Source organism: Rhinolophus sinicus, linkage group LG15, assembly GCF_036562045.2.
Source record: "Rhinolophus sinicus isolate RSC01 linkage group LG15, ASM3656204v1, whole genome shotgun sequence".
NCBI lineage: Eukaryota > Metazoa > Chordata > Mammalia > Chiroptera > Rhinolophidae > Rhinolophus > Rhinolophus sinicus.
In genome coordinates this window covers 15,692,624-15,714,903 of record NC_133764.1, presented here as the reverse complement: position 1 = coordinate 15,714,903, position 22,280 = coordinate 15,692,624, and the positions used below count along the sequence as shown (strand labels likewise).

General features: G+C 46.0%; 1 protein-coding gene across 3 annotated transcripts in view; it reads left to right on the top strand.

Moving 5' to 3' along the window:
- The first annotated feature begins 7,896 nt into the window (after positions 1 to 7,896).
- The window catches only part of RPH3AL (rabphilin 3A like (without C2 domains)), a 138,700-nt gene continuing 124,316 nt past the window's right edge, over positions 7,897 to 22,280 (top strand). For 2 of the 3 annotated variants that reach the window (XM_074320074.1, XM_019739550.2), the window contains exon 1: positions 7,897 to 7,954. The gene's annotated coding sequence lies outside the window, so the exon portion shown is untranslated. Of the gene's footprint in view, positions 7,955 to 17,271; positions 17,303 to 22,280 lie in introns of those variants that run through there. The other variant, XM_074320073.1, reaches the window with a different exon arrangement.

Sequence of the window (22,280 nt, the reverse complement as noted above, 5' to 3'; positions counted from 1 at the left end):
GCCTCCAGCAATTTGTTCTTTGTATCTATGAGTTTTTGTTTCATGTGTTCATTTCTTTTGTTTTTAGATTCCACATATAAGAGAAATGATATGGTATTTATTTGTCTTCTCTATCTGACTTATTCTACTTAACGTAATATCCTCTAAGCCCATCCATGTGGTTGCAAGTGATAAGATTTCATTCTTTTTATGACTGTGTAATAGTCCATTGTATGTATGTATCACATCTTCCTTAGCTAGTTGTCTATCAGTCGACACTTAGGTTGCTTCCATATGTTGGCTATTGTAAATAATAGTGCAATGAACATAGGGGATTGATTCATTTTCTTAATGGTATCTTTTGATAAGCAGAAATTTTAAATTCTGATGAAGCCATCTGATCAATTTTTTCTCTTTGTATCCTGCCCAGGGAAATCTTTTCCTTCTCCTGCATCACAGAGATAACCTGCTTTCTTCCAAAAGCTTTATGGTTCTAGGGTTTCAGGGATCCATCTCAAATTAATTTTGTGAATAAAGACAGGGGTTAAGATTCATTTTTTTCCAAATGGATTTCCAGTTGTTCCAGCAATTTTCATGGAAAAAAGCGTTTCTTTCCCCCATTACCTTCACTTGGCATTTTTGTAGAAAATCAATTAACTGGATATATATGAATCTATTTCTGGATTCTATTTTGTTCCATTGATCTATTCGTCTCTCTTTAAGCCAGTGCCATACTGTCCTGATTATTGTAGCTTTATAGTAAGTTTTTATATCAGGTACTATAAGTCCTCCAACTTTATTCATTTTGAAGATTATTTTGAATATTCTAGAGCCTTTGCTTTTCCATATACATTTTCAAATCATCTTGTCTATTTCTTCAAAATAGCCTGCTGGGATTTTGATAGGGGTTGCATCAAATCTATAAAGTTTTGCACTCCTACTCAGTAATGACAGTCATTAGTACTGATCCACACACAGGCATGTGTGGACCCTCCTGTTGCTCTGTGTGTCCTCAGTCCTCTTGTCCACTGGGAAGCCCCCCTAACGTGTCCAGCATGCCTGCATATAGCCTTTGTTTCTAGAAACTAACTGAAATGGAAATGACAGAAGTCCTTTGTGCGAATGACCAACTGCTAATGGTGATGTCTGGGATTTGCTTTCCAAGCCCCCTGCTGTCCTCACCCAGGTGCTTACAGATGGGTGCAGGCTGCCCTCACTCTCCAAGAAAGCCTGGCCTGGCTTCCCTCTCAGCCGGTACTCCTGGCCGGGATACTCATCCGGCAAGAGGCAGCTTGACCATGTCTCTTCTCGATTTTAGTAAAGGTCGCATCAAGGTTATGTCGAACTAGCCAGTCAACTTTAAAAGAGAAAATTCATATCCAGCAAAGGAATACAATCTCTTGCAAGCAGAAAGAGATTGGGCGAGAATATCCCTGTTTGATAGATGAGAACACAGACAGAGAGGCAAAGTGACTTGCTCACCTTCTTAATGCTAATTAGCCACCAAGTTGGGTCTGGAATCCTCATCCCCAGTCCCACAAATCTTTCCGAAGAGCAGTTGGCTTTACAGTGACGAGATGATCGCATCTTCACTATGTGTTGCAGCTTCCTTGTTTAAACGTTCTCTTTGTGGTCTCAGTGGACGTTCTTGTTATGAGCAGGTAAGAGCTGAAGTTTCTTTCTCTATACGGATTAAGTTTTCCCCTTTGGCCGGTGCTGACATGAGCTCACCTGGGGTAGAACTTACGGCTTTGTCTCTTCCTGCTGTCTACTCAGCCTGGGTCCATCCAACTGGTTGTTCTGCTGGTTCCAGTTCTCTGCTGTGTCCTGCCCACTTCCTCCATGCTGTCAGTTTCTTCTCCAAGGCAGACAGGCGGTGTCCACTCTTCAGTAACACCAGCCTTATATTTGGGCAAGCGGGAACCCTGCCCTTGACATTGTTCTTCACAGAGCCCTGCTCTGACTCTCCCCTAGCCATAGCCCACGTTAAGGGACAGGAAGTCTGTGGAATCAAGGGGTCCTGCCCACCCAATAACTATCTTACCCCTCCCCACTCCCCTGCCCACAATCTGAGTACCTGGCACCTTGGAATTTCTTGCTCAAATGGCCTCCGCTTGCTTGTAGGGCCTTTCTGGGCCTGTTTCCTGAGTCCGTCTTCCTCAGTAGCTTTAGGCCAAGAGCAGCACATATGGAAACTCACCAGGCAGGCTGAGGAGTTCAGACCTATGGATTCAAAGGCCTTCTCAGTGTTATAGGTTCAAGGCCTCTGTAACCCAACGCTTTGAAAAGCCAAAAGTCAAAACATCGGGGTTTGGAATAAGGAAAGGTTTATTGGTCAAGAAGGTGGCACCAACCTAGAAGATGGGAGACCCATTAGTGCCTCAAATCCATCTTTTTTTTTTTTTTAATTGGGGAAGGTGAACAGGACTTTATTGGGGAACAGTGTGTACTTCCAGGACTTTTTCCAAGTCAAGTTGTTGTCCTTTCAATCTTAGTTGTGGAGGACGCAGCTCAGCTCCAGGTCCAGTTGCCATTGTTAGTTGCAAGAGGCGCAGCCCACCATCCCTTGTGGGAGTCGAGGAATCGAACCGGCCAAATCCATTTTAGGAGCCCAGAATTTAGGGGGTTTTTTCTGTCAAGGGAAGGGAGAATGGGCAGGACAAGGGGTAGGACCCAAGGAAGAGGGAAATCTCCAAATCTCTTTGTTCCCAGTTGGTTCTTGATGTTCTTTAACCCCTAGGAGGGGTCCCAAGATTCGCTAGCATATTTTTTCCCATCTGTTCCAGAGGCTGTTTTTATGGAATTCTTCTACACTATTAGCATATCTACAATAGAAACTATTTGCCTGAAGGCTCTGGAAGAAATGCAGGCTAGAATTTATGGTAGGAATCAGGCTGGAGAGAAGCAAAAGCATTTCACCTTGTTATATCAGTGCAGAAAGGAGCTGGGAGTGGGAAGAGGAGGGAGCAGGCTGTGGGCAGAACCCCAAAGAACCTGAAATTCAAAATTTAAATCTGGCCTTCCATATTGTTATGAAGGTCTTTTTGTCATGGTAGGAAGATAGTACATATTTTATTTAACAGTATGTCAATTTAATTTATTACTTTTAGACATATGGTCTTTCCCTGGTCTTTGCAACTGTTAAGAGCAAGCCCTGCTTTTCGTTTTTCCTCCTTTTATCACCCACTCCAACCACCTCCTGATTTTCATGTCATACTTGATGGTACCTTAGGGGAAAAAGAAAAAAGAAAAAAAAGGAAAGGAAAAACCCTACAATCAATTCAATACATTTCACTATATCCATATGATGGACTACCTGGGAGCTTCTAAAACACAATGAGGCAGCTTGATGTAGGCTGATTCCAGACCGAGGCTGAGTGGGTTCATGATGAGGCAGCAGAAGTGCAGAGCAGTGTGGATGGTTTGCTAACACCTGCTACCCCTCCCTCACTTCCCTCCAGCCCACGGACTTCCTTGCTGTATCTCCAACATACCAGCGAGGACACCTCAGTCCCGGTTTTGTACTTGCTGCTCCCTTCCCCATGAAACACTCCTGCTCTAGATGTCCTGCCTTCACTCTGAGGAATACCAGAACATGCCACCCCAGAATATGCCTCTTTGGTCTATGGATTATTTTGAGCTAAAGGCCATTGAGAACCAGCAGACACAGGAAACGCTCTAAAACCAGGGCACATGTTTTCCGCCTGTAAAGGAAATTTAGATTTATAAAGGTGATTTCCATTTGTAGACGTGTCTTCTGCTCTCATACCTGGAAGAGGAAAGCTCTGAATTCAGAGAAGGCACTGGCTTCAAACTGTATAACCTACCTTACTAAACATCCCTCGTTTACCGTGCTTTTCCTGGTCAGCTTCCCATAACTTTCCTCCCTTGCCTCCCAAAACCACTTTTCCTTTGTTTAGCCTAAGATGGTATATAAGACCCCTCCTTTTAAAAAAATTTTGTAGTAAAATTAGTTAATAACATTATATAATCTTCAAGTGTACAAGATTATAATTCGATGTATGTGTACTTTATTGCGTGTCCCTCCCCTGAAGCGTAGTCTTTCTGTTACCGTATATTTGACCCCCTTTACCCTCTGTCCCCTGTGGTTACCACCATTCTGTTGTCTGTATCTATCAGTTTGTTTTTGTTTGTTTTGTTAGTTCTTTACTTTTTGTTTTATATCCCACATATGGGTAAAATCATATCTTTCTTGTCCTTTTCTGGCTGATTTATTTCACTTGGCATGATACTCTCAAGACCCACCCACGTTGTGGCAAATGGCAATATTTCATCTTTTTTATGGCTGAGTAGTATTCCAACGTGTGTGTGTGTGTGTGTGTGTGTGTGTGTGTGTGTGTACGCACCACGTTTTCTTTAGCTCATCTTTCATCAATGGACTCTTAGATTGTTTCCATTGGCCACCTCCTTGAGCCACATTTTCTACTTTGTGAATTCTGCTGTGTATATAATTAAAACGTGTTTCTTTTGTTAACCTGTCTTCTATCAGTTTGATTCAGGGGCCCCTAGGAGCGTAGAAGGATAAAGATTTCTCCTCCCCTACAGTTCAAAGGTCATCTTATCAGAGAAGCTTTCCCTGACCACTTCCCCATGTTCCTTACTGGCCTTTACTTTCCTCCATAGCATTTATCACCACTTGACTTACACATTTAGTTGCTTGTTTATGTATCATCTGTCTGTCTCTATTAAAACATAAGCTGGAAACTTTGTTTTGTTCACTGCTGTATCTCTAACATCTAAAGCAGTGATGGCATGCAAAAATCACTCCCTAAATACTTATTAAATAACACATGTGTGTAAAAAAAAGTATATGCCATGTATATGTATACGCCTGGCATAATGCTAAAAGGATAAGAAACAGGTAAAGTGGTTGTCTCACTGGAAGGAGGGAGAAGACAATGAGTTTTCACTCTCTCTTCTTTTGTGATATTTCACTTTGTTACTACAAACATATAATATTGATTTAAAAAATGATTTTTTAAAGTCCCATAAATCATCAACAGGAGTAAGAATAAAACAATTGTGATTGAGTCTCATGATGGAGTATTATATGGGAATTAAAAAAAAACACAAAAAAAAACTGTGGTCAAATGTGACCATATGGATGAATCTCTCAAAGTCTGAGCAAAAAAGTTGCAGAAGAATACAAACAAGCAAATCCATAGACAAAAACAGATTTGTGGCTGCCAGGGGAGGGAGGAGAGAGGAATGGGGAGGAAGTATTTCATAGATATGGGTTTTTCTTATGGGGTGATGAAAACAATTTTGAAAGTAAAAAGAGATGGTGGTTGCACAACCTTGTGACTGCACTAAATGCCGCTGTATCATACACTTTAAAACAGTTAATTGTATGTTATGTACTTTCACCTTAATTAAAAAAAGCACAGAGAATGTTCCCATTTACATAAGGCTTAAAACAGTTTAAAACACACACACAGCAGTATTATATATTATTTGAGGACATATGGGCATATAGTAAAAGTATAAAGGAATGTAGGGAACCGAGAAATGCTAAATTCTAGATAAGGTTACCTCTAGATTAGGCCACAGACACGCACAGACAACCATGTGAAAACATAGCAAGAAGACGACTGTCTACAAGCCAAAGAGAGACGCCTCAGAAGAAACCAACCCTGCTGGCACCTTGATCACAGACTTCTGGTCTCGGAACTGTGAGAAATAAATTTCTGTTGTTTAAGCCACCACTCTGTGGTACTTGTTGCGGCGGCCTGAGCAAACTCATACGGATCCAGGGTCCTCTCCCTTTCCCTCAAGTTGCCACAGGCCACAGCTTTACTTCCACACTTCCTCTTCTCCACCTTTCATTATGTGACTTCCTTGGGTGTTTAGCCACCAGAGCAGATAAATATATAGCACAGAAAAGGGTGGGAGGGCCCAGTCATCTGCCACTGGCTGAAGGACTCATCCCCTCATCTCCCACGTTCAGCATTTGAAAAAACCCATCTTTCAACCCTGGGCTGGGACCATGCGGGAGCTGGGTCTCCAGAAGGAAGAAACTGACAGTGAAGATGCCAGGGGCTTAGAGAATGACTTTAGCTGACTGAAGGCCTCCACGGGAGGAAACCCAGTGGGACTTGACTGCCCACCCACCCCACTCTGGCAGGATGTGTCCTGTCCTGGTTATTTTTGTGGGGGTTCAGAAAAAGTTACCCCAAAGCATACCTCTGTGGTATGCAGACTGTTTGAGCTAAAAGCAACTTTAGCTGTGGGCTCAAGAGAAACTTCTGCCCCTCCCTTTACTACCTAGAAGAGCTTGAATTAGAAACCTTGCCCATAATAAGACATTATCAGAGATAACCTCTTTTGAGCTATCTATGGGGCAGGGCAAACTTCTATTTACTGAACATCTGCTCTTCTTATCACCTTCTAATGGCTCTTTGAAGACCCCAAGGCACCTTACCTCATCCCTAGCCCAGAATGTCTTATGAGGTCAGACAAGTAAGTTCGTGAACTCACCCTAGGAAAAGTGCTACCTACCTCCTTGCTGAATATCACTATGGTCACCTTTGAAGTTCTCCCCTTGGGAATCTATGCACCGACGCCAGGGCCTAGTCCACCAAAGCAATTTTGGAACTCTTTTTCTGGAATGGTCATCAGAGCTGTTGGCGTATTACCCTTGATGTCCTTAATGTCATCAAAACATCTTTCTTTCAATATTTCCTTTATCTTCAGGTAAAGAAAGAAGTCATTGGGGGCCAGATCAGGTGAGTAGGGAGGGTGTTTCAATACAGTTATTTGTTTACTGGCTAAAAACTCCCTCACAGACAGTGCCATGTCAGTTGGTGCATTGCCGTGATGCAAGGGCCATAAATTGTTGGCAAAAAGTTCAGGTCGTCTAACTTTTTCAAGCAGCCTTTCAGCCCTTCCAAATAGTCAGCTTGGTAAATTGTCTGTCCAGTTGGTACAAATTCATAATGAATCATCCCTCTGATGTCAAAAAAGGTTAGCAACAGCGTTGCAACAAGTTCACGAATTTAATTGTCAGACCTAGTATTTAACAAGCCCTCAGGTGCTTCTTACACGAGAGGCCCAAGGCCAAGTTTGAGAAACTGGTTTAAAGTGTAAACACCGTCTCTCAAATAGATACACGCAACCAGAAGCCTTCTTCAGCCAAGCACCCACAGTAACCATCTCTTGCCCTAGAAACTCCGGGGTCACCCTGCCTACTGGCTCCTACCTCCTAGTGCTATTTATTTGTCATGGGCCCACTTATCTCTAGGTTGCAATCTCACAACCTTCACTGGCTGGATGTTCATTACCCAACCTACGCTGCAGCACCCAGACCTTCACCTCAGCCTGCAGTCCCTCGGAAGCCTTCCCAGGGTGCCCAGGGACGGAAACTGCCTCCTCACTGTCCACCTTCTTTCCAGGGTCTCTCTTTGAACCCATGGTCCCAAACCCTCAGGGAATAAGCAGATAAGAACACTTAATGGGATAGGGAGGTCTCACTTCCCTTGGCCTGCTATAGTTTATTAATGATAAAATGCAATGGGTCCAGTAGCAAAGAACATACCTAGCTCCCAGATCTTGGTTTCTAATACTATTCCCCAACAAAAGGAAGCAGGACTTCTCAGAGAAGTGGCTGATTGTAGGACGGGTGTAGGGAATTTACAAAACAAGCCTTGAGAATCTTGTAGTGCAAGAAAGTAAGGATTTGAAGCTGCTTTGGGAAGACAGTGATGTTTGCTATCCAGTAACAAGAAGGGGCCAGCTGAGACCCGTCCCATGCCAAGGATAGCCATCCAGAGGGCTCCCCCTGTCTGCCTACCAGGTGACCTCAGGCTTGGGTTCTGCCCCCCCCCCCCCCCCCCCCCCCCCGCCGCAACAGGTCCCAGGTGGGAGAGGGCGTGGCGTGGCAGGGCGGGCGCCTGAGTCCCTGCGGCCGCCAGAGGGCAGCCAGGGAGCGCGCCAGGCTGCAGGGTCGAACTCGCAGGTAAGTCCGGTTAAAGTGGGGCCGGCCCCCTTTCCGGGCACAGTCTCCGAGAGCTAGGGAGTGCGTTTGGCTTCGTGGTGGGAGCCCATGGGGTCGCGCTGGATGGCCCTGTCCCTGTGGGTGGGAACTGGGAACCCTTTGCGCCCGAGGAGGGGGCGAGCCCTGGGCGGGTGGGGCGCGGGCAGCGCCTGGGCTGGGCCTCCTGAGCAGTTGGCGCTCTAAGTATGGTCTGCAGCCCGGCCGGGGGCTCTCTGGGGAACCTGTCCAGCTCCGGGAGCTGGTGGGCCGCACGGGCAAGGCGGGGGCGGCTGAGTGGGGGAGGGAGTGGGTGGCGAGAGCGCGGGCGAGGGCGGCCGCGGACACCAGGCGGCGCTGGGCTGAGCAAGCCCGGCGAGCGAGTCAACAAGTGCGGTGTTTACCGAGCGCCCGCCGAGGCGCGCACGTGTGGTGGTAGGGACCTGGGTGCCCTCGGTCTAGCCTTGGGTGAGGATCCCACATTCCAGGCGATTGGCGTGGGGCGCCGTGGTGGGCTCCGACCCTGGACATTTGAACTTTCACCCATCATTAGGTGTGCAGGTGTGTGTTTGAGTGCAGGATGGAAGGGTTTCTCACTGGCCAAACAAGATTTTTCCGGTTCTCCCTGCCCACCTGCAGCCTGAGAATCTTGCCCCGGCGGTTTTCCAGTCCTCCCGAAACCCACTCCCAGACGTCAGGCACACCTCTGTTCCCCACACCCCTCCCGCAGAAAGATTTGGAGGGAGTGTTGAAATCCATCCAGGGCGCCTCACCGCCTTCACTGCCTTCAGGTTGAGGGCTCTGGCCTATGACACCTGCGCGGGGTGGGGGGGGTGGCGGAAGCCTCCTTGGGCTGCAGTGAGGGCTCCGCTGGGAAGTCGGGGAATTTTGTCCCATGCCTGGTTGCTCAGAGGCTGAGGACCTGGTTTTCCCACCTGGGTGGTCTGTAGCCCTGCCCCACCCCCACCCCAGCGGTTGTCCTGGGGAGAGATGTGATGTGGAAGGGGGAAACCCCTCCTCAGTGAGGGCCGGGCCGGGAGGATTCCTGGCTCCATCTGTGCAGCTGGGTGGGGACCTTAGTTCCTCCCAGCAGTCAGGGCTGGGCGCCTCCGCCCCGGCCACCCTGGTTAGAGCCTTGGCAGCGCCAGGGCTGCAGTCCAATCTCTGCCTCTCCCCGCCCCCACACCTTGCGAGACTATGCCATGTCCCTCCATCCTCCTGCCTCTTACATCCACTTGACCTCCCATCTCTTGGGGAGAAAAAACATACGTGGGAGCCATTAGCTTCGTTTCGTCTTTTCTCTCGCTGTCACATTTTCCCGACAAGTGCTCTGCACCTGCTGCCTGCCTGCCTCCCTTCCTAATCCTCCGCAGCCTGGCTGCTGGCCCCCCCACTTTGCTGAAACTGCTTCCTTGAAAATAATCTTGTTTCCAAACACTGCGCTTTTGTACGCCGTCCATCTGCCCAGGAAGCGGACCCCCATGTGCATGCGCCCTCTTTGCAGCCTTCTCTGCTGTGATTTCTGGGGCACCCCTCCGTCCTGGCTTTGTTCTTGTTTCTCCATTGTTTTTCTCTTCTGACCCCTCTTCCCTCTTGTCTGGGGCGTTTTGTGAGGCCTCATGTTTAGCTTCTCAGGGAGCTCGCACGGGGAGCCCTCGGGGAACTCCCCCTCTAGAGTCCAGCTCCAGTCTTGGCTCTTTGGGTGCCCAGTGACACCCCCAACTCAGCGTGTCCAAGGCTGGCCTGCTCCTTCTCCTGGGCAGCTGCCCTCACCTAGTTCTCCTTAACAGTGGGTTTCCTCCGCGGTCACACTCACTTTTCTCTGAAGTATCCCTGCCTCTCCCTGTCCCTTTGAGACCAGGCCTTGAACACCTCAGGCCAGAGTTCAGAGGCCCCTTAGCTGGTCTCTCTGATGCCAGAATCTCCTTCAGCCCCCACATTCCATTTGGCATGTTGCCGCCAGCCTGCTGTTCCCTGACTACTGTGTTTACCCTGTCGCTGAATCTTCTTCCCTAAGAAATCTTGAGAGGCTTTGGGTTTCCTCCCACACAACGCTGGCTCCTCTGTCTACCCCATGGGGCTCCTTAGTCATGTTGCTTCAGTCTCTAGAACCAATTTCCTGTCCTGCAACTTCTTCCCTCCCTTTTGCCCTTTCCCTTTGGGACCCAGCTCAGAAGCCATTTCCCTGGGAAAGCTTTGCCTGTCCCCGCTGCACTGCACTGGCGGGGCCTTCCCACACCACTCTGCCCTGGGGCCGCCATTACTGCTGTCTGTCTACTGATGGCAGGTTCCTTTGTGTTAATGAATCCTCTTCCCTTCCTCTTGGATCCCCAGGATGCTCAATGAAGGAATTCCCTCCCCCAAACTTCCAAAAATACCTCTCATCATCCCTCAAACTCTACCTCCCTCCTAGACTGTTCCAGTCTTCCTTATTCCCATTGATCTGCACTCCTGCTGAGCTTATTGATGAATTCATTACGTGTGTGCCACCCAAGTTAATACTTGGTTCTCTGCTGCCATGTTTCCCGGAAAATAAGACTGAGTCTTATATTAATTTTTGCTCCAAAAGACGCATTAGGGCTTATGTTCAGGGATGTCATCCTGAAAAATCATGCTAGGGCTTATTTTCTGGTTAGGGCTTATTTTCGGGGAAACATGGTATTAGCTTCCAATTATATCATGGGTGTGAGAGATGCTTATCCAGCTCTTAATCATAGCAGCTGTGTTTGAGTGGTCATTATGTGTTGAGCATCTGCTGATTTTCCAGGTGTTCCCTCATGTGTGTTACCCTCCAGCGCCTAGAACGGTGGATGCTATGATTATTGTCTTTATTCTGCTCCTGAGGACACAAACCCCGTGAGCTCCACACACCTGCCTAAACCACACAGCTTGTGGGCAGAGCAAAGGTTGGAATTCAAGTCTGTCTAACTCTGAGGCTGCTTTTCGATACTAGAATTTGCTGTTTGTCCAGGAAAGTGTATGCCTCAGTCCAGGGAGTGTGTTATAGGTCCTCTCAACACCTGCCTCATACACAGCGTCCTGGTGTCTGTCAATGGATTGCTCGGGACTCCAGAAAAGGACTTTGTCACAGAGCAGATGGTTAATGCTGGGACCAGTGACTCAGGGGCGCTGTGACATCCACAGATGGTTAATAGTGGGACCAGTGACTCAGGAAGGCTGTGACATCTGCCCAAGGGGCCTTCAAAACAGGCTGTGTGTGTGTGTGTGTGTGTGTGTGTGTGTGTGTATGTGTGTGTGTGTGGTGTGTGTGTGTGTGTGTGTGTGTTTTAAGTAAGAGTTATGGAACAGAGAACCCCTAGGGGCCCTCAGGTCATTTTTGTCCCTTAAGACGCTTTTAACTGCTTCTTTTGATAAACAGAATCAATCCTCTTCCCCACCCCACCCCCAATAGTACCCCCTTCAACTAAGTTTCTTTAGGAGCTGTCCTTCCCTTCCCTCCACAGGTCACTGTCATATGAAAATGAGTTCCTGCTGTGAAATACAGTTGCCATGGCAACCACTAGTGAGAGACCCCAGTCTGTTGCTCTTAGGTCCCTGCACTGTATGCTTTGAAAGGTTTTTTCCGTCTTTGTCACCTAAAAAAATGAAATAATCCACTTACTCTCCTTTTACATGGACATGTAAAACAGTTGTTTTCTTTTCAGGCAGCAATTTCTGGGCACTGTCGGTGCCCCAGCAGCTTGTCTCCGGGCTGCTGGCACACCATTAATAATGACCCTGAATGGTACCCATGGTTGAAGTCCCATTTTGAGTGAAATTCAGTGCCCTGTGTGTGAAAAGACAGTAGCTGAGGCCACCAGGCATCCGTGATGACGGTGGAGGCAGAGGGAGAGACAGTGGGTTGGAGTGGTGGGGAGGGCTTTTTGGGGCAACTCTGCTCCAGTTGGGCAGTGAAATTGTCTTCAGTTGCTGTCTCCTCCTGTGTGAGGGTCTTGCTCGACTATTTTGGCAGGAGCTACCCAGAGCAGGGTTCCTTGGGTGCTGAGAAAGACAGGCTGCCTCTGGTAGCAACCCTACCCTCCCAACACTGATGAGCGCTTACAATGTGCAGGCACTGTTCCTATATTTAATCCTCAACCAAATGAACTTTTATTATCCCCATTTCACAGGTAAGGAAACTGATGCACAGAGAGGTTAAGGGCTTGACAAAGGACACACCGCAAGTAGGTGGTAGAATCGGGCTTTAGTCTTAGGAAGTCTGATTCCTATGGCCAATAACGCTCTTTACTTGCCACCACGTAAACAGTGTTGGAAAAAAGAAAGGGTAAATTGGAGAGGTGGGACAGATTGACTTTTTCAAGATGTGAGGCTTAAAGCAGTAGTTTTCAACTTTTTATATCTTACGATGGACAAAAGGCAGCCATGAAAAGGCACGTATTAGAATGTTCATAGCAGTACTGCTTGTAACAGCCCCAAACTGGAAGTCACCCAATGTCAATCAGCAGTAGAAGGGACAAATAAATTGGGCTGAATGCACACAATAGAGCGCTAGAACACCGTGAGAATGCCTCATGTACAGCTACGTGGAACAACATGGATGAATCACACAAATACTGTTAAACAGAGGAGCCAAGTGAAAAAGAGCACGCGCTGTGTAATTCTATTTCTATAAAGTGCACCTAAGACAAAATGAATAGAAGTTGTTGGAAGTCAGGGTCGTGGGTTTCTGGAGGCGCCAGAAAGGCTTCGGGAGGCTGGCAATGTTTGGTTTCTCTATCTGGGTGTTGGTCACATAGGTGCGTTCATATTATCAAAATCCATCAGTTTTGATATGTGTCCTTCGCTGTGTGTATGTGTCATACTTCCATAAAATGTACTGCGACCAGGAAGACGGCAGCAGTGACTCTACACCCGGCACTGGATACAGATACTCCATTCTCTTATCGGGGCCACACCCTGACTTCACTGTCCCTGGAATCTTGGGTTTCTTGTGAGAGGTGGGGGCTGACATGAGGGTGGGAACCTAGGTTCTGGGGGACACAGCTCTGGGGATGTGGGAGCAGAGCCAGGGGCAGCCCTGGTTTCTTCCTGTCCCCCCCACTCTGTTGTGTTTGGGGAGAGCTTGCTAAGCTAAGAGGTGACCGGGTGGTTTCTGCTGAGTCCGTGAAGGAGCCCATTTCTTGCTGCCTTGAGGCCTGGGGGCAGGGGGGGTAAAGGAGCTGATGTATATCACCGGCTGCTGGTTGTGGGGTGTCAGGCTGGCCTGGAGAAGCAGAATACGGCGGATGCTGCAGCCCTCTGCACAGACATTCCCCGACAGCAGCGAGCTGCCTGCAGAACATCACATTTCAAGGACTGCGCCAGCCTGTAATGTAAGCAGCCTTCATTGGGAGAGCAGCCCCTCCTTTCACATGGCAGTTACATGCTGCTAAAAATACCAGCGTAACCTGATGTCAGACCGCAGTTCCATAGTTAGCAGCTATGTAAAAGCACTTACTTTGTAAATCCTGGACAGTTATCCAGTTGGGTGTTGCAGTGACCACTGAAGGCATGGAGATGAAGTTGGTGGTGGGTTTGCCTGGGGAGGAGGGTGAATGATTGTCAGTCTCCAGCCCTCCCTGACTCACTCACCTGCGTTCATGCCTAAGTTAGGTATTTGTGCGTTTGCATCTTTGGGTCTGGCCCATCCAAGCAGTTGAGTGATGCCAGGGTTTGTAGTGTCCTCTTGCCCAGCCCCCGCCCCCTTCTCATTCACTGCTAGTGCATCCTCTGATTGACAGAGATGCAGCGCCTTGGGGTTAGAAGGGCCTTCTCCCCATTCAAGAGTCCCCTCAGTGAGTAGCCAGGGTGGGCAGCCATGTGGCTCATGCCCAGATGCTGCCAGGGAGCGGGGCAGCCCATCTCATTGTTAGATGATGATTTGACTAGTAAGGAAGAGCGATGGAACAAAACCAAGGCACAGAAGATGCCAGGTAGGCCAGAATGCCAGGCTGTCACTGACAAGAGGAAATTTCACAGGGATCAGGTTTATAAGGCCGTCGGAGCCGAGGCTTGGAAAGGAATATCACAATGGACATCAATTTGGCAGGACCCGTTAAAAAATGCATCTGCTCTGTGGCACAGGCAGGACCTGCCCTAAAGAAACCCTGGCGTGTGTGCACAGGTGGAAAATTCTGGGACAGTCTTTGTGGCAGTTTGCTATGGTGAAAAACTGCACACGGTTTGAATGTTCGCTGGTGGGGGAATAGTTACATAAATTCGGATTTTCATGCCTGGGAATACTATGCAGCTTTGAAAAAATTCGTTAGATCATTAGATAACAATATAGATGAATCTCTAAGATGGTAAGGTGAAGAAAAGTTTCAAAGTGATAAATATATTATAACGCCCTTTGTAGAAATGGATACACGTTGTCCTTCTTCATACTTCATATGAGTACAGATATATGTAACACACACCTACATGTAAAAGCATATAGAAAGGTCTAGAAAAATGCATTCCAAACTTATATTAGCTATTATCTCCAGGGAAGGGTGACGGAGACTAGAAGTGTGTATATATGTGGGGTGGGCGGGATGATCAAAGAGAAATTTAGCCTTCTCTGGGATATTTTAATTTAAAAAAATAGTGTTGTGTAGGTATAATATATACCTGAAATAATTCACTCATTTATGTGTGCAATCTGTTTTAAATTCTTAAAGGGAAGAGTAGTTGTATAATTAAAAATTAATGTCTCGTCTAACCCCCTTCCTGATAGAAGAAACCTTCGTTCAACTCTGTCTGAGTCACCGAGGCTCACTGGATGTGTTTCCTCTCCTGAGCTGAGATCTGCCTCTTTATTGCTCTGTCTCTGAGTCTATCCCTTTGGAGCCATCTCAAATAAGTCATCCCTTTTCCCCGGGGCAGGATTTTCACTGGGTCAAGATCGCTGTCACCCCTGCCTCCTCTGGCCTCTTACAGGGGTTCCTTTATAGGGTGATATGAGTCATGCATTCCAGACCTGGGCTGGGCACCTGGCTCGTCAACCATTGTCAAAGTTTTGCAGAATTGAGCCCTTTGCCCCCGATGTTGCTTGACCATTGACATAACACTTCTTACAATAATAAATAACTATTGGTTATTTATTATTATTATTATTATAAAAGCAATTCATGTTCATTGTGGAAATTTTAGAAAATACACAAAAACAAAGAAGCAAATAAAAATCTACGATTCCCAACTTCCAGAGATAACCACTGTTTAATCTTTAAAAATTGAGACTGTTCTATATGTAACATATTTACCTATCCATGAGAATATTGGCTGACATACGTAAGACATTTTTTTCTCAGTTCAGTGTTTGTTTTCCTATTACTATTTTTAAACACAGAGAAGTTTCTAATGCTTCTGTGGTATGGTGTACTGAATGTGTTCTTCCAAAAGTCCTATGTTGAAGCTTTAACCCCTAGTGTGATGGTATTTGGAGATGGGGTGTTGGGGAGGTAATTAGGGTTCCATGAGGCCATGAGGGTAGGGCCCTCATGATGGGATTAGTGCCCTTATGAGAAGAGACGCCAGAGAGCTGGCTCGCTCTCTCCTCAGCATGCACTGAGGAGAGGCCCTGTCTGCACACTACGGCCACTCACTGTCTGCAATCCAGAAAGAGTCCACACCAGGGACCAGATCGGCTGGCACCTTGGTGTTGAACTTCCAGCCTGCAGAACTGTGGGAAATAAATGTTGTTGAAGATACCCAGTCTCTACAGGATTTTGTTATGGCAGCCTGAGCAGACTAATACATGTAGTTAAGTCCATCTGTCCTTTCATTTTGTTTCTTCCTTTGCTTTTGGGTTTGAAAGGGCCTTCCCACCCCAAGATCAGATACATATTCTCCTCTGTTTTCTTCTGATTCTTTATCTGGTTTCAGCTTTTCATTCAGCACTCTCTTTTATGTTCCACTCTAATTCAATCGAAATTTATTTTGGTTCATGATGTGAGGTAAGGCCCTGATTTTCTTTCTTCCCAAATTATTGACCATTCTTTCAGTTCAGTTTCTTTCTCCAACAACTACATTTTAAATTTAAATTTATTTTTTTTGAATATACATCACAGTCATGTTGTTTAAAATTCAAAAGGTTCAAAAGGAAAACAATGAGCATCCCCCTTCTCTCTTACCCCTTAGCCTCCCAGGTCCAGTAACTGGTGTAGTAGTAACTAGGTGTTACTAGGTTATGGATTTTGGTCTTGGACCCCAGGTGTCCTTCTCCCTTCTTTTTTCATTTTTCCTCCACTATCACACTTTTTATTGTGACTTTACATATTGGAACCCCTGGCAGTGCAAATTCTTTCTCAGAATTTCCTTGGTTATGCTTGCCTATGTATTCATTCTTTTATATGAAATTCATAATCATTTCATTGTTTCCCTACAAATATCGTTAGAATCAAATATGGAATTCCATTAAATGTATAAAACACTCCTTATATTGAGTTTTCCTATCTAGAAGTATGGTCTGTCCTGTACTTATTTATTTCTTCTTTTCTGTCATCTTTTCTAGCACCCAGTACATTTTCATAGAATTCTTTATGGAGGTTGTGAACATTTCTTCTTAGGTTTGTTCCTAGGTGTTTTATGTTTTTGTTGCTAGGGAATATGGTGGGGTTTTTTTTTTTTTCTTTTTACATTTTATTTTTAACTAGAGATTGTTGGAATATAAGACAGTTATTGATTTTTTAAAAAAATATTGTGAAATATGTATACAAACGAACATATAAAACATATATGTTCAGTTTAAAGAGGAATAAAGCAGTCATATGCCCAGCTAACTTAAGAAATAGAGCACCAGTAGCCCTTTAGAAATTGCCGTTATAGCTCTCAAATGGATATTCCTCTCTCTCCCCATAGAAAATGCGAACCTGAATTCTGTTATAATCATTCACCTGCTGTTCTTTATAGCTTTCCCATATAGATTTATATCCTCAGACAATGCATTGCATGCTTTTGAACTTTTATAAGTGGGATCACACTTATTCCACATTTTTACTAGATGTGTGTGTGTGTGTGTGTCTGTTATTTCTATTCTGATGTTGCATAGTTCCTGATGCTTCTGATGCAGCTGTGGTTCCTTCCTTTTTTACTGCTATGTGTAAAGATACCATATTTATCTATTCCTTTTCCTTGTTGATGGGCGTTGGGGTTGTTTCTGCTTTTCTTGACTATAACCAGCCTCCCTTCGATGTGTAAGTTTCCCCAGGAGGTATACTTGGGAGCAGCATGTGAGGGTCACAGGCTTTGTGAGGCAGTGTGTATTCCCTCCAGCCCTGGGTCAGAGGGTTGGTGGCTTTACTTCCTCACTAGGACTTAGAATCGTCCTCGCTTTGGGTTTTTGCCGATCTGGTGAGTGTGAACTGGTATCTCACTGGGGGCTTAAATTGGTGTTTCAGTGATTACTACTAAGGTTGAACATGTTTGTGTTTGCTCATTTGCACACCTGTACTTTACCCTTTTTTCCCCCCCTATTAGACTGTTACTGATTCCTATGAGATCATCTCATCTTCACGTTCTGGTACTAATCCTTTGTTTCTTATGTGTTGCAAATACTCTCAGTTTGTGGCTTGCTTTCTCACTCTCTTAATAGCATCTTTTGATGAACAAAACAGTCAACGCTGAAGCCAGCAAGCTTATCATTACCTGAAGTTCAGAATTCTGTGTGTTTCTTTTCTTCTGTGGCAAAATGTGTATGCAGTGAAGTGCACAAATTTTGTTTCCCATTCAGTGAGCTCAGATAAATGCCTGTGCCTGTGCAGCCCGAACCCCATTAAGATAGAGAACGTGACCGTCACCCCAGGAAGGTCCCTCCTGCCTTTCCCAGGCAATCCCTGCCCTACTCTCCTAGAATCAATCACTATTCTGATTTTTCCCCCCATAGATCAGTTTTGCCTGTGCTCTCACTCAATGTAAATGGAACCACACATGCATGGACTCTTTTGTCATGGCTTCTTTCACTCTCACTTGACATCATGTTTTGAGATTCTTCCCTGTTGTGTGTGTATCAGTAGCTGCTTCCTTTTTATTGCTGAGTAGTATTCCATTGTGGGAATATGTGCAATTTGCTTCTGTTTTTCGTTCTTGGCTGTTATAAATGCAGTGGCCATAAGTCTTTTTGTTGATATGTTTTCAATTCTCTTATATATGTTATTTCTCTTCTGTTTTACTTCTGTGAAGAGTGGAATTGCTGGGTCATAGGTTAGGTGTGACTTTTTAAATTGAAGCATAAGATTCATTCAGCAAACTGCGCGGACCCTAAGTGTACTGCTTGAATAACTTATACAAAGTGAACACAGCCGGGGGGCCATCACCCAGGTCAGGGGGGCTGTCCATGCTGGGACCTGAAACTTGAGCAGAGTGAAGCAAGAAGGGAAAGGATATTGGAGCCACTTATATCCATAGTGGCAGCTGATGAGACTCGTGCAGCTACCAGGGTTCCTGTTTTCTTCCACGTAAGAATCTTCAGGCTTCCCATCGATTCTAAACTACCAGGTATCCCTCCAGTAAATTCCTTTCTGCTTCTATCAGCCAGACCTGGTTTCTGTTGCTTGCAACTGAGGAATCCAGGTGGATACAGTGTGCCCCACCACTGGCACCATAAATTTAGTGGAGTATGTTCCCCTTATTGCTACAACTCAGGGCAGAAGCTGCCTTTAACCAATCCCCGAGTTTTTCGATGACCCCACTTGAACACTTGGATTCCCGGGCCGACAAGGTGACTTCTCAAACAGGTAGTCACTTTACATCTAACTTAAAAAGTTTGCAGCAAAGCTACTTCAAACATTTGGGCTTGATGAGGGATTGTTGTTTGTTTGTTTGTTTCCCTTTTGGAAAAAGTTTTCTCAGTCCCCAGTGGAACATGAATGGAGAACACTGACTTAATTTATAAGGTGAAAGGTAGGAGTGCATATTATTTTTCTGGACTTCATTTTTGGAAATCAGGTGTATTTGTCTCGCTCCTCAATGGAGAACACAGGGGGTTGGATGAAGGGATGTTGGGTGCGGTGATCAGAAAACAATGGGCTAGACCCAGAGTTCCTTCCTGCCATCCCTCAGGGACCATTTGCTTAAGAAGTCTCAACATTGAAACTGTTCTTCTCTAAGTGGGGCCTCATTTAAAAGTAAAAAAGAAAATGAATTCTCTTGTTTCTTTTTTAACATCATCAAAACACATGGATTAGTGACAGGAAAGGACCCCCATTTCAACTGGTCTGAGTTGTCCAATGCGGTCCTTGTTAATGTCAGTGTCTGGGAAAGTATTTGATCAAAGGGAAGGTGCCATGGATGAAGTTTGCCCAAAAAAAGGTCAGGGATGAATGTGACATTCTAACCCCAAACAGGCAAAAGCAGTCCAGGCCATGACTCAGAGCAGCCGCCATGTTGCCGTGTTTCCCCCGTTGTCGTTCGTTGGCCTCGCTTGAGAGCCGGTTCCTGCAGTCATTTTCTCTGCCCGCCAGTTCCAATCCTGCTGGCTGGCGGTTCTCCTCCTTTGCAGAAGCCACTGCTTGGGGTCTGATGACCCCAGCCTAGACATGATGACCTTTCCCCCACTCTCTGGGTTTCAGGACCTTGTGCTTTTGTTTTTTAATTGTACTATATTTATTAAGGGGGACATTGGTTAGTAAAATTATATACGTTTCAAGTGTACATTTCTATAATACATCATCTATATATTGCATTGTGTGTTCACTACCCAGGGTCAGTTCTCCTTCCATCACCTTGTATTTCATCCCCTTTATCCTCTTCTACCACGACCGCCCCATACCCTCCGGTAACCACTTACCTGTTGTCTGTCTATGAGTTTTTGTTTCTTTGTTTTGTTCCTTTGTTGCTTTCAGTTTCATATCCCACATATGAGTGAAGCCATATGGTTCTTGATTTTTTTCTCTTTGACTTATTTTACTTAGCAGGATAATCTCAAGATCCATCTATGTTGTCACAAATGGCCGTATTTCATCTTTTCTTATGGCTGAATAATATTCCATTGTGTATATGGACCACATCTTTTTTATCCAATCATCTATCACAGGACACTTTGGATGTTTCCATGTCTTGGCCACTGTGTGTAATGCTGCAATGAACACAGGGGTACATATATATTTACAGATAAACATGTTCTGATTTGGGGGGTAGATATCCAGAATAGCGATTGCTGGGTCATATGGTAATTCTATTTGTAATTTTTTGAGGAACCTCCATATTGTTTTCCATCATGGCTGTACCAATTTACATTCCCACCAGCAGTGTATGAGGGTTCCTTTTTCTCCACAGCCCTTCCAACACTTGTTATTATAAGTGTCTGTTGATGATAACCTAACAGGTATGAGGTAGTATTTCATTGTGTTTTTGATTTGCATTTCCCTAATAGCTAGTGAAGTTGAACATTTTTTCATATTTCAGTTGGCCGTTGGTATCTCTTCTTGGGAGAAGTGTCTGTTCAAGGACCTTACACTTCTGACTTGAGCTAAACAGAAACCGGACATGGTTCTTTACCATGAAGTCTCCCCATCTCAAGAGTGCCGCAGGGCAGGTAACTAATTGCTCTGGGTGTCCTGCTTGGCCAGAGCTGCAGGTGGCTGTAGACATGTTGGGTCTGACAAAGTCATGTTTGCAGGTTGAATGCCACATAAGGACACTGTATGGAAGAGGGCTTCAATTTGTGTAGTTTATGACGGCGATTTTCTAACAAATGGACGCGAAACATCTTGTAGCATTATCAGTTTATTACAACGATTTTCAAATAAATAGAAGAGAAACACCTCCATGAAAGGGTGGGTGCCTCTTCTCATTTCCACAAACATGTCTTGTGGGCTGGGATGACCTCAGACTTCCCACACACCCATTTTCCCATTTGCGTGTCATGTGATGAACTGGGTCATCCTTGACAGAGCGATGGGGATAATTTATTTAGCAAAGGGGGAACTTGGGAGAGAGAAGGTCCTATGTGGAATCTGAATTGCCTTTATAGAATTGAAATTTTGCATCTGGGCACTATCTGAGGGCAGGACAGTGAGGAAAGGCCAAGGGGGCAGCCAGGATTCAACTGTAGGCTAACCTCGCCTAGTATGGACCTGACGTCCAGAGAGCCGGCTCACAAAGCAGCTAGTTAGGGGTTGAAGGTTTGCACTCCAGGGGTCATTGCCTTAGAGGACATTCATTGTACATCACTTTCAATGGTGGACTTTGCTGACTGATGTAGAACATGGAGTCTGAGAGCATTAGTTTTGGAATCTGGGACAGACAGGGGGGATGGCAGACTGGGAGGAGCGGGAAGTGGACACACTGGAAGAGGGCTGGGTGGCAAGGGTAATATACCGGGAGCGCAGGTTTAGTGGGGGTAGGAAGGTAAGCTGTGTCTCTAGAGCTTGGCAGGTGGGAATCCAGGCAGGCTGTCTGCAGAGGACTCACCAGGAGGTAACGGGGTCCTGACAAGCAGGCTAGGCCAGTGATGAGCAGTCTCAGGATGGGACATCAGAAGTGTAGGGGATGAGACTTCACCAGGGAAGCGGGTTGGCCTGTAGCCAGCCCCGCGCCAGAGGCCCAGTGTTCGGGGTCTGCAGGATGTGAGCGGGTCCAGCATGAACAAAGCAGAAGCTGGGCTTGGGCTCTGGCTTCAGACTTGTAGGCTCTCATCCTGGCTCCACCATTCCCTCACTCTATGGCCCTGAGAAGTTGCTTTGCTTCTGTGGGCCTCAGTTTTCTCATCTGTAAAATGGAAGTAATAATAGTATCTGACTCACTATCATGAGGATTCAATGAGAAGTCTTGGACAAAGCATTGAGAACAGCGCTTGCCATGTGGCTGGTGGTTATTACTGTGAGTATTGAGGTCTGCCTAGTTTGACCCGATCCATGTCCTTTGGGCCTTGGAGCCGCCTGGAGGGGGGTTCACACTCAGACTCAAGTACTGCTGCTCTGATTTTATATTGACGTCTGTATCCCACGTGCTTATCTTGTTTCTGCGGGTGCCAGTAAGCTGAGTCAGATGTGTTGCTGAGTTTAATCATCAGATTGTTGGTGACATCTCATCCTTCTGCTTTCTGCTTGGCCTCCGTTCTCTTTGATCCTTAAGTTGTTTGTTTTTTATTGCATGCAGCCCCCAGGCTGCCTCAAGCTCTCCTTGAAATAGGCAGTTATAAATTTTGAATGAATAAATGTAATTGTAGGTCATCCATCGAATCAGTTGTAGGGTAAGGAGGGATGCTCTGTCTGCCTGCGTCCCTGTCCCTTCCTCTTACCTGAGTCTGGGCGATCGGTTGAGGCAGTAAGAAGGGTCAGCCCCCGGGACGGGTTAGGGTGCATCTCCCTCCCCAGCCCCACAGCGAGAA